Here is a 9,656-nt window from a genome sequence, read left to right as displayed (position 1 = left end):
CAACCGCTGCACCAGTGTTAGGGTTCCTTTTTTTTGGCCCTAGCCTGGCCCGAGTACACTGTTTCGCTTTCCCACTCGGAAAGCAGCAGCAGGGAAGTTGGGCGTTGTTTTGCTGTTGCTCCCGACTTGTTTCTGCAGCACGTCCCCCCTGGCGTTTGCCCCCGGTCTGGTCATGTCGCCCGCAGCTACACCACACGCCGCCGGTTCCGGAAGCTGCTGGTGCCTACCATCCCCTGCAGCCCAGGCCCCGTCCCCAGGCCGCAGCCCGCTTGACGCGGTCCAGCGACGATCGAGATGCGGCCTCCTGAGCAGGAACACCTGGCGCCTCTCCAAGGCACCTGCCACGGGCGCTTCACTGGCAGCACACGAGCACTCCAAAAGCTGCTCTTCTGGGCTGGTCCCTGGCGGGCCCGGCCTGCACACTGTCGAGGCCACGACCCCGTGTCGACTGGCTCTTCTTGTGCCCTCACAACCATGGCGGCCGTCTCTGCGGCGGAAGCTGGTGGCCTTGCCGGACGAACGACTGGCTTAAGAGGCCCCCCCCGTCTGATGAGACGTCGGCCCGCCTGCTGCCTCGGCCTGCGGTTTACACCTGCCGCTCTCGCCTGCTGTTTACATCTGCTGCCTTGACCTACTGTTCCTGGGCTGCCCCACCTCCGGTGACTACAAGACGCGCTGGACTGAAGGTGTGTTGTGGACTGTGCGTGTGGTGTGGTGCTGCTTCGAGATGGGAGAACTGTTAGGAACTTTGCGGACCTTTGTTGACCGGGGGCGAGTGCTGTTAATTTCGGGGTGTGTCGTACTTTTGCTCCGCAGCGGTTGTCCAAGCGGTGCAGTCTCGGTCTTGAGGAGGGGGGGATTGTGGGGGCCCGTGTTCCCCTACGCCTCGCCTGCACATGTTTCCGCGAGCTGGGTGCCGCCATTTTGGGTAGCCGGCGCGTCACGTAGGTCGTGTCCTCTTCATGACCCCGCGCGACGCGCCGAACCGGCTTGCCGCGAACGTGTGCGCGAGGGCGCGAGGGAAGGAGGACCAGTTTGTCACCTTCCTTAGCGCCACCCTCTCCCCGACCTGGGGAAGATCTCTCCCCGCCGAGCTGACCTGCGGGACGAACGAGCGCTCCGGCGGAGAGTCGACTGGGCGATTTGGTCGGAGTCGGTTGGCTCGGCTGTGCCTACGCCGAATGCCCCGATGACGGTGAACCCAGTTGGCTCCACGGACTCTGCCGAGAGATTCTGCCCTGATCGGTCGCCTCGGGATGCCTCCCCTGCTCCCGCGGCCGTGATGACGGATATCGAGGTCTGAGCCCAGCGGCTTGAGCGAGCGACAGGAGCCACTGTCTCCCCGCGAGCGATAGTCGTGTTGTCTGGTGTATGCACTGTATCTGCCAGGCAATAAAGCCTCACTTTGGATTGCCGGAGCCTGTCTACCGCATGTGAGTACCCGAACCCGTGCGTGAGTCTTCGGATTCCGCAGGGCTAGTGTACGGCGCGTAGCGTTCTCTAGCAAAGCTAGCCGGGGTCCTCTGCTATCCCGTACGTTAGCCCACAGATTTCGGCGCACTTTAAAGATCCCCAGGTGGTCAAAATTAATCCGGAGCCCTCCCCTACGGCGCGCCTCATCGCCTGCGTTGCGTCGGCGCGTTAAACCCTACAATCAATCAAGTTGGCTTTCCTGCAGTGTTTTTTGGACGTAACGATCTGGATTTTGGACATTGACTTTGGACTTCGGAGACACTGGCGTTCGACCAGAGGAAGATTCGCGTTTGAACCATGTTTCACTTCACCCGCGATCTTCACCATCGTCAGAGAAAAAATTGGCTTTCCTGCAGTGCGTTTTCGTGTGGACGGTCGTCCTCAGTGAGGCAAAAAAAAAGCTTCGCTTCAAAAGTTGTGTGAGGTGGCGATACTTACTTTCACGCTTTTGGCATTTTCTGCGTTAATAAGCAACCGCTGCTGATGTGAATTGTGTATTACTCTTGAGCACAATCCTGTGGCGCTAACAAAAAACAAAACAAAAAAAAAATCTGCCTGTAAAGGGTGCACCACCTTGCTAGAACCCTTAGAGTGGAGAAGCCGAACGTCTGCATTTTTACAGACGACAGTCATCAGCCACCGCTGGAAAAATGTGAAGGTCAGTGGCGTCGGAACTATTTTTTCGCTGGGGGAGCGAAAAATTTGCTACGACAACAACAACAACAACAACAACAACAATAATAATAATAATAATAATAATCAATTATATTATTATATTTTTAATGTCATAATTTATTTTATTTGAGTACTTCTGCAGGGGTGTACAGTAGCGCTACAATGACCAGTGTAAGCCCGCTGCGGAGTTTTGCTTTTTCGTTTCCTTGCGGGCTCGGCCCGCTGGGTCTGAGGACGACGCGCAGCAGCTCGCTAGGCTCAATGAGGTACCCGAGCCAGCTCCGGTATCATATTCTCTTCATCGGCGTGGCGTGCAGACGCGTAAGCAGCGCGGTACCATGTCGTGTTGAATTGTTGTTGTTGTTTGTTTGTTTGTTTGTTTGTTTGTGTGTTTGTCTGTTTGTTTGTTTGTTTGTTTGTTTGTTTGTTTGTTTGTTTGTTTGTTTGTTTGTTTGTTTGTTTGTTTCGAACCAATTCGGGCTTCGGACCTGACGTCATCCCGGATATCCGTCCGACACCACGTGGACGGGGACGTCAGCAGGGGCGCTGCCCAATACAAGGAACCCGACTGCCGGCCCAGTGCCGGGGGTCGGATTCTGGATTCTCGCAGGCGCTACGTGCCATCGACTATGCCGAGTGACTTTCTCTTTAAGATCCGCCACTTGGGTCCATTCTCGTTCTGTACGTCTCGGCGACGCCGAGAGTTGTAACGACTCGCCCAATTTTGTGTATGTATTGTAAATTTTTTTTGCAAATACGTTTCGCCTATAAACTTCGAGTTCTACCGTAACCAAGCCTTCGTCTCCTTGCTGCCGGAGACCTTCGAACACTTGAACACCTCGACGCCCACCTCTGACGGCGCAACAGATCCGCGGCCGCACCTGCGCAGGCCTCTCGTCTGCACCTCCTTGGATGGCGGCGGTCCCAGCGCATGTACTTTGGGGAAGGAGGCCAAAGTCAAACTTTACTACCAGTATACATAAATATTCGCAATCAACCCGCCAGCATAAGACAAAATTAAACCCAATCAAATATTCACTGAGCATCACAGATGCTGGAAGATATATATACAGCAAAAAGGCAGCGTATATCTAAATAATTAAAAAAAATAATAAAAATTTGCAGAAGCAATACATACTTCCAGCACATTTATATACATGCCTCCTAACCATCATACTATGTGTACGAGACCTTCACATTAATGCTACCAAATCAAGGCCTACGATTAATATTGACAGAGCAAAATAGTAAATAAATGGATCAGTTGAAGAAAGAAGTTATGCTATGAGTTAAATGTACATGTAGATTTAACAATGCGTGTTACATTATTAGAGTTCGTGTATGCACAATGGATCATTTGTTTTAATTTTGTTCGGAATATTTCTGGTTGTCTGGTGTGTCATTATGTTAGGGAAATTGCAGTAGTATGATATGGATGCATTCATATTTCGTAATATATAGCCGCACTGTTGACATCTCTGCTGACGGCTTGTTAGAGCGTGAGTAATTATGCGATTGGTGCAAGCCGCTTAGGGAACCACGGTTTCCTTGGAAATTTGAGCTGGTTAGCGTAAAGACCTAAAGAAAGGATAAAACGTGGCGCAAACTAGTCATGGATTAAGAAGACAGGGTGAGACAGATACAGGCGCCTGTATCTGTCTCACCCTGTCTTCTTAGTCCACGTCTAGTTTGCGACACGTTTTATCCTTTCCTTAAGTATGTACCAACTAGCTCAGCAACAAGTTTTGTTATAGCGTAAAGAGATATTTGGTCATACTGTCTAGTAAAGCTGGTTAGTATCATAATAGAATGAGTCCGATACAAAGGGAAAAGCCAGTATACCATCCATCTTTTGATTGATACCGCAGGTATCGAACATTTGAGACGCGAGGTTATCTTGTGAAAGGCTTCATACGAAGGCCGTTCAACTATATATCTGCTGTAAACTGGTAACGTCTATATCACTATTTTTTGTCAAAAGCTAAAAATATCCTCTTATTAGTGACCAGCGCCACCGGGATCTCGACTGAATATTTATTTATTTATTTATTTATTTATTTATTTATTTATTTATTTATTTATTTATTTATTTATTTATTTATTTATTTATTTATTTATTTATTTATTTATTTATTTATTTATTTATTTATTTATTTATTTATTTATTTATTTATTTATTTATTTATTTATTTATTTATTTATTTATTTATTTATTAGTACCTCAAAGGCCCCCGGGGGGGTATTACATGAGGGGTGGGCAAACACATCAGCAGCATGGCGACAAATACAAAGAAGGCGATTAGTCAAGATAAGCATTTTCAATGGCACTCTTGAATTTGGCGTTACTGGTAATAGCGGCAATGTTGGCGGAAAGGTTGTTCCATTCGTGCGCAGTGAAGATAAAAAATGGACGTTGAAAAGTTGTGGTCCGGGTGCGTGGGACATACACGGCGGTGGGGTGAGAATGGTGAGAGATACGATGCGCTGGAACCATGATCTGGTTATTGCGGGGGAGAGAGTAAAAAAACCGGTGATAAAGGCAGAGACTAGATATTTGGCGGCGGCATTCCAATGATGGCAGGTGGAGCTGACGTTTTAATGCTGAGATGCTAGAACGGAAAGAGTATACTGATAGAATGAAGCGCGCGGCACGATTTTGAATGGATTCGATGGAGTGCGAAAGGTTAGCTTGATGCGGGTCAAAGACAGCACTGGCGTACTCTATCGTCTGATGGCGTAATATCGTCTGATCCTTAAGCATTTTGCCTTCTTCAAGCAAACCTAACTTTCCAGGAGCCGTATGGGGCTCAGCGGAAGTCTTCGGGTGCCCTTTGACTGGGGGAGCCGTGCTACTCCATCTGTAAAAAAGCCTCCTTCCCGCGCCCCCTGATCCAACGCTCCTGGTAGATTGATGAAATCGCAGAAGTTCCGGTAAATTCAAAACTATGAGGTGGCGGGGCATAGATTCATCAAAATTGGCGCAGCTTGTGCGCTGCTGACGCAAGGCTCGAGAAACAGCGGAGCTGGGGATCGATGGGGAAGAACCTGAAGAGCTTCTTCCTCCTGGGATCCGCTGTCAGTGGGGGGGGACCGACCGGAACGGCCTTGTAAAATCCGGATAAACTCGGCCTCACCCGGCACCATAGCCTAGCCTAGCCAGAGGATCTCAAAAGCCTATCAAAACTAGCAGAGCCTAGCAAAACTTGGCAAAACCGGAAGAAGCTCCCAGCTCCGCTGTTTCCGCAGCCTTTCCCCACTAGTGCAAGTTGCGCCAACTTTTGTGTTCACGACACTCCAGTCTACCGATGTAGGCCAACTAGCTTTTGCACTTTAGTGCCCTTTTAACTGCCATACGTGTGCACCTCTTTTGTGCGCTCCATGCGCCATATGGAAGCTTCAACATGTATCTTTTTCAGCCGCAAGTTTACACCGCACAGGCAACAGCTGATGACGCGGGACAGGTACGAGTAACTACGCATTTCATAGAGCTACCATTTCTAGAGCTACCACTAATTTCCCACTCGCTTTGGCGGCACCTGCGGCACGTTTAAAATAAATAGTGAAAAAAATTTCGGAACTCCGTAAATGGTTTAGGGGAATTTGTCAGTAATCGTGAGGCGACATTTTTACGGTCCTAAGGGGTACTCGAAGAGCTGTAAAAACACGTTTAAGCAGATATTAAATGTTTAACATCGATGATCGAAATTCCTAAAAATCCTTCAATTTGGTTACATATATTTGTGTGAGTAATCTTTAATGCAAAAACAAAAAAGCGCGATTTTGCATGTCCCTCAATATCTATTAGGCCCATCTATTGGCCTAATAGATACAGGGATACCTGCACAAACACTTTTAACTTTTTTTCACACCTTTAGCTAAGGTTAGTAGTAGGAATAGCCTTTATTATTATTATTATTATTATTATTATTATTATTATTATTATTATTATTATTATTATTATTATTATTATTATTATTATTATTATTATAGCGGTTAAATTTCGAAAATTCTGCCTTGCGAACATCATACGCACGTGTATACAGTCAAATCCGATTATAACGAACCCGGATAGAGCGAATTATGCTATATATCGAACAAAGAAATATCAGTCACGAAAATACACGCGAAACATATTCCTTATAGCGAAGTTCACATCTGATATATCGAACTCGGCGGGCCTAGAATTGCCTCGAATATGCATGGTCTCGGAGCGGCGATTGAGATATTGGTTGGCCGCGATGAAATGTTGAGCCTCCCGTGGAGCGACGTGCCTCCCGCACTTTCCGTAACTGTTTCCGACGTGCCTGACTGACGATTAAACGCCCCCCCCCCCCCCTTCCCCCCCCCAACGCGTCAGCGAGTCCGGACCAAGGTGGAAGCATCGATGAACTGTGAGAAGAGCTCGCCAACGTTTCCGATGTGTTGTCCTGAAGAGGTGCCTTCGAGGATTGCTCGAGTGTTGACGACGACGTTGCCTCCACTAGGAGCCCCTCGGACGCCGATACCATCACCGATGTCACGGCTGCTGGCGCTGCTGGAGGCACCGAAGAGGCAGAGGTTGTCGCGACTGAAAGCCGTCCGATGCTTAATGAAGCGCTTTCAGCAGTCAATGTGCTCGACCAATATTGCTTCGATATTGAAGGACAAGGACTGCAACTGATGCAAATGATGTCTCATGTAGAGATTGCTGTGCTAGTTGACGCCGCCAAAACGAAAGTGAAAACAAAAATGATCGTGTTTTGGGAAAGTAGATAGTTACAGCGGAAAGTATCTTTATTGTTTGCAATAAATAGATAGTTTGGTGTATGGTAATAGCATACTTTATTGTGTTCGTTCCTGCATGCGGGGATGGCAGGAGGCGGGGGAGGGGGGTGAGAGGAAGGGGTCCTGCGTATTATGAACTCGTAACAAAAAACTCGTTATAGGCGGGTTCGGCTATTTCGAACTATGGAATATATCGAACTAATAGTGGCGCATATTGCAGTTCGCTGTAACCGGGTTTGACTGTAGTTGCATGTACAACGATAATTGGAATACTTTAAAGAATTTTCCTGAGCGATCCGCCGCTCTGTTCGCGCTCAAACTTCACACAAAGGTCGCATTTTGTGGTCTATTTTGTTTGACACCGGGAACAACAACGGTATTTACCTGTTTATTTTGAAAATAAATGAAAACGATTTTCGCTTATGGGAAAATGGCCGCTGATTTGGACGTGCGAGCCAGCGCAAGTTGATGTTAGAACGTCGGAACCACCTTCAGAGTGAAACGCATGTTTGGGATTCACGTACGGAGCCAAATGGCGCAGCAGACGATCAGAAAATGCACCTAGAAATGAGCTAACAGACTGTCAGAAAACCCGGTTTTCGGGCTCGTACGTCCAAATCGCCGCCATTTTCCCATAGGCGAAAATCGTTTTTATTTATTTTCAGAATAAACAGGTAAGTACCGTTGTTGTTCCCGGTGTCAAACAAAATAGACCACAAAATGCGACCTTTGTGTGAAGTTTGAGCGTGAACAGAGCGGCGGATCGCTCAGGAAAAATTTTTAAAGTGTTCCAATTATCGTCGCAACACACTGTATATTTGGCATTGCGATCGTTTGGCCAACGCACGCTCGCCGTTGCCGCTGGCTGTAGCTTGGTGACCTATATTTACATATCGTTGGCGGGCAAAGCAACAATGGACTTGTCATGTTTACTTAGTTGTTGCATTAATCAATCAGGACCACCTTTGCTAAAAGCGTGTCGTGTTTTTTTTTTTTTTTTTTCGTTCTTAGAGAAATCCACGAATGTAAAGCACGATCAAATTTAGCGCCAAACGCATACCCTCGTTAGCAGCAATTTCGCCGCGCTTCTGTTGCCGTCTACGGGCAGCATTGTTTTGTTCGTTTTGAGTACTCTCGGCAGCAGACAAGTCGCGAAGTGGTGAACTTCTTCAAAGCCGGGTGGCCAGGTTAGGTGTGTGTTTGCGGCCGATCTCTGCAAATCAGTGGTCACCTTGCGTGTTAAAATTTTCCCTTCCTGAGCTCAACGTTTTAAGCGAACTTCTCTCCTTCAACATGGCAGAAGACGAAAGCGTGAGGAAATCTTGTATCTGTTCACCACGAGAGCAAAATGTTGTTTTTTTTAATGTGGTATCCTTCAAACGTGTCGCACGTGAAGCCTGCCCTGCCTGAACGTAGTTTTGGGCAGATGTAGATGGTTAAAGAAATTTCGCTATGTTTAGCTGATTGTTTGACGTGTACAGAAACGGTCCGAGTAATGTTAATTCCCGGCTCATCTTTTGATCGTGGTTAGGCTTAGGGGTGAAGCCTTGCCACTGTTGCGCTAAGTCTCGGGACGACATTCAAGAGTTGAGGCCAGCGGTAACCCTTACACGATGCTTCGCCAGATAGTTGAAGCAATAGCACCAAAGCACGAGTAGCAGGTTGTGCGTAAACAAGCAGAACACTCGTAGCAGTGCTGTGTAAACTATACCTGATGGTAACATGCGTTAATAAACCCTCTGGGAAATGACTCGAGCCTGTATCCAATCTTGTGGTGGTAGCACAGCTTTGGCTGCTGTGCTCATAAAGTTCCGATAGTTACCATGCTGTACGGACCTTATGATATACACCGATGGCGTATCGTCAGTGTGTTGATAATCTTACCTGGTTGCGTCATTTCCATTGACACGTATCGCGAGGCGAAAAATGACCTGCGGTCTCCTTGGCCTCGTTTTCCGTGTCATTTTTCTTTTCCCCACTCCATTTATTGTTTGCCTTTTCTGACCGTCACCACCACTAAACCAGATTTTTCGCATTCTTGTTAGGCCATCTGGTAGTCCTATTCGTCTAGTTCGATGAGTAATGCGTTATTGCACCATTCCTGCTTTTTTCTGTATTAACCACTATTCGTAAAAACAAAACGTGCTTATTGTGCTTCCCAAAAATTTCTGTGAAAGAAAACCACGAACTGCTCACTCTTGGTTGCGTTTAGAAATTCGAAAATGTGCAGCGCAGCGCAGTACTGCGCTGGTGCAGTATTGCACTATGCTACAGCACCTCAAAATTGTCACATTCGAACTCGCGCCCAGTTCACTTTTTTGTGTTATCGAGCATGAAATTGTCTCCGGAACTTGATGATTCATAAAAAGTAATGATTAAAGAAAACCTTCCAAGGTGGTGAGTTTGGTGCTTGTTGAGTGACGCGGTTTTTAAAACCACTGTGAAAAAGACCCGAGAAAAAAGAACTGGAAAAGGCCATGTCTGTATAGAACTACTGCTGCTGCTGCTGCGTTGGCTGGCCACGGCTCGTCACTCCCGTTTTTGTGTCTGCCGTCGTCATCTACAAATAAATGTGGGATGCCACAGCTTGAGCACGGCGTGTTGTACATCCCAGTTGCCAAATGATACTTAGTTTTTGAATTTTGTGTTCAGTTTCTTAGCCGGAGCTAGAAAAGGACTCATGGCACATTAAAATTGTTAAAATGTGTTTTCCTTATTCCTTGCCATCACACGGAGCAACACAG

This window comes from Haemaphysalis longicornis, unplaced genomic scaffold, assembly GCF_048455015.1.
Source record: "Haemaphysalis longicornis isolate Haplotype H1 unplaced genomic scaffold, Haemaphysalis longicornis Haplotype H1 scaffold_1, whole genome shotgun sequence".
NCBI classification, from domain to species: Eukaryota; Metazoa; Arthropoda; class Arachnida; order Ixodida; family Ixodidae; genus Haemaphysalis; species Haemaphysalis longicornis.
Note: the sequence above shows the minus strand (reverse complement) of the source record.